Raw genomic sequence first — 3,503 nt, 5'->3', positions numbered from 1 at the left:
GATTACAGGCATGAGCCACCGCGCCCGGCCCTAATGTTATTCTTTTTAGCATTTTTTTTCCTAGTCCAGGATTCAGTCAGGATCACCTTTTGAAGTTAGTCGTCCTGTAAGACTAGGTCATAGTTAATTGACAAATTCTGGCCTGACTTCTCACTCCACACACTCACCCTCCATCCGCCAGAATAGGAGCTTCAGAGCAAGTTTTAGTTTTTCTTATTTTTGCCTATTTATGTGCAGTACATGTTGATTGTGCTATATATATATATCTTCCGTGTAGCCATTACTGTTTCCAAATATTTCCAAGTGAGCCCTCTCCGTAGAGTTGAGAAATTTCGTCTCGATCCTGCATCCTCAATTAGACTTCAAGCCAAGAAGCAGAGGGGTTTTTCTCACTTCTGTGTCCTTGCTAGTACCCTAATGAAGTTAGAAGACAGTCAGGGTTGTATATTCTAAAATAAAAGTGGCTACATTTTGTTGCATGTAGGAGGCACTTACTATACATAGTCTTATTTAGTCTTCAAAACAAACCCACAAAGTGGGTTAAACATCCTCATGGCTCACGAGACCAGTATTATCTAGCTCTTGTCTATTCCCTCCACTTGCTACCATTTTTTGCCCACCCAGACCTTTTATGTTTCTTGAAGGGCTTTGTTCTTTTTCATCTTGGGGTCTATGCACATGGTCCTCATCTAGAAATTTTTCGTCTTGCTGTTTTTTTTTTTTTTTGAAGAAGCACAGCTATGGAGGGGAGATAAGAGTGAAAAGGGAAAGTTTTGTTTGTGCTTCTTGTTATTGTTGACGTTGTGTGTGTATTTTAATGACAGCCACATACTTATTGTATAAACTGCAAGGGAAGAGTCAACAGAGAGGAGGAAGGTACAGAGGAAAAAGATAGTGGATGTGGTGAGATTCCTGAAGAGGAGGGTGAAGACGAGATTCAGGGAGGAAAGAGATGGATTTTACAGCTGGGAAAACTCATTGGCAGGTGTGCCAGAAAATGAGGGCGTTTGGCTCTTCTAGCCTCTATTTTTTACTGTTAAATGGGAGGCTTGGTCATTTGCTTGGATGCTAAAGATGGAAGAGAGGACAGAGAGGGATGTGGATGGATGATAGAATCAAATCATAAGTTTGAGGAATCTGGGAACAGAGGACACCTGTGCAGTTGTTCTTACACTGGAGCCCTGGAAAGCAGTATGATTCTCAAAGTGTCTTGCAGGTAGCATAGCATGGGAACAAAGGAAATGTCTGCATGGGTGCAGAGAGAGCCCCATGGAATCTTGGCCTACTAGGGGAACAGTAGAGTTTTCCTTCGGGACTAGAGTGCTTATGCGCATGGGGAGGAAGCAGCAGTGACCTGTAAAAACTGACCAGCTGGACCTGAGAACAATTTAGAGGATGTCAGCCTGATGGACAAAACTGATGACCTCATTGTTTTCCTCCATGCCTCAGTCTTGTCTAAAACCCCCTAGTGGGAGATGATAAAAATCTGGGCAACACTGAAGGGCTTTCTTCTGAACCCACATGCCCTAAGAACATGTAATTGGTTTATAAATAACATAGAAAATATCTTACAAGGCAAACCCTAGCTCAGCTCTCTCTTAAATGGGAAACACTTCTAAATGTTATTGTTACAAGGACTGAATTCATTGAGGAATTTCCACTGAGAGTTGGAACTGAAAGAGATGTGCAATGATAGAAGTGGAAATCTTTCTCTTACGAGCCTTTGGAATATAGACCTTTTTACTTCCCAGTAATTTTCTGCCTGAAGCGCTGACGTGTCTAATTAATAATAATATTCTATTAAACAGTATGATTAATCTGAGAGATCATTATGCACAAGTAGATTAAAAAAGCAACCTAAATCCCCTTGGTCTGATTTAAGATAAAATAAACCTGAATTTCTTATCCAGAGAGATTTTTTTTTCCCTCCTTGTGATATAACTTGAGGGTACATTCTATTTCTGTGATTCTTTCAGTGTGTGTTCTTTATTATCTGATGAACTGAAAGGAGACTTTTGAATAAAGAGTACCTATTCAGCCCCCCAATTTAATTATAATTTTTTGTAAGTATTTGCATGTGAATATTATTTTTGCAGAATGTATCAGTTGTACAATACGTTTCTGTTGTTAGTGGTATATGGGGCAGAGCATTAATCTTAATTTTTTATTAATGCTAATAGGAACAAAGAAAGATTTGGGAAAAAATAGGCAGAGAAGGACCCCATGGGATATTTCAGGACAAGTTCTAAGGCTTTTAAAACAGCGTGATTCCTGAGCCGGAGAAGTGGCAGTAGCATAGTTTTACAAGTGCAATGATTGAAAACAACATAAATGGTCTTGCTTTCTCAACAGGCTTCATTTTAGGGAAGTCTGGGTATTTTTAACAGTTGTTCCTTGAATTTATCATTTATTGGTGGCAAGATTTTTGATAAACTTTCACACCGGCAGCCACTGGAGTACAGAGATTAAAATCTAACTTTGAGGGCTTCTTGGATTCTAGTCTCTCCACCATCTTGGACAAGTTGGTTAATGCTTCAAGGCTCAGTGTTTTCATCTCTTAAATGGGGAGATCACTGATTTCCTAGGCAGAACCTCCCCAGTTAGCACACCTCTCAGACAGAAAGTCTGAGATACTGATCCCTTTGGCTTTGTAACTCCAGGCCTTTAGCAGTGGAACAAACTTAATTGGTTTCCACATGTGTTAAGTAGTAGGAAAGTTGAAATGACAAAACCAGTTGTAAGAATTAAAAGTCTATGATGAATGTAAAGCCTTTAGCTCTGTACCTGGGACCTCACAGTTGTTCAATAAAAGCCAGCATCTCTTGTTACTTATTGCAGGCGAAAACCCATCAGATTTTCAGATCTTATCTAAATTTTCTTTTAGAGATTATTTCGTCTTTTATTCAACTGCCTTTTCCCTGGAATTTTAATATTGTAGAGATTTATTTATCAGCTAAACACTGGAGACATATGGCAGTTACCTAAATTTCATAATAGTACTTGGATATGTATAATATTTTACAATTCACAAAACATTTTCCATATCATCTTATCATTTTGGTATATGGTTAGTACTAATTATGACTAATTTTAACGTTTGATTTTGACTAAACTGATTACCTCTGGCTGTCTTGATCAGTGATCAAATTTTGAAAGTTCATGCAAAGGCCACTCATATACACACACACAAAACCCATTTATAGAGCGTGTCAGTAAAACGTATACACTGCTCACTGCTTAGATACTGAGACTTATAAATGTTGATGGAGATGTAAAAATTTGCATTGTTGTATAATAAAACTACTGATTGGCTTTGAGAATAGTTCCTATAATACCTTCCAGTAACTATAACAAAGGTAAAAAAAGAGTAAACAAAAATGGCAGAAACAGCTCATAATTTAGATAATGTAAGTAAACTTTTAAAGTATCATTGGAAAATGAAAAAAAAAAATTCCTGAGACACCAAGATACTAAAGATACAAATTTGAAACTAAAATATGTTT

The sequence above is a fragment of the Propithecus coquereli genome, unplaced genomic scaffold (genome assembly GCF_000956105.1).
Source record: "Propithecus coquereli isolate 6110/MARCELLA unplaced genomic scaffold, Pcoq_1.0 Scaffold67, whole genome shotgun sequence".
Classification (NCBI taxonomy): domain Eukaryota; kingdom Metazoa; phylum Chordata; class Mammalia; order Primates; family Indriidae; genus Propithecus; species Propithecus coquereli.
Note: the sequence above shows the minus strand (reverse complement) of the source record.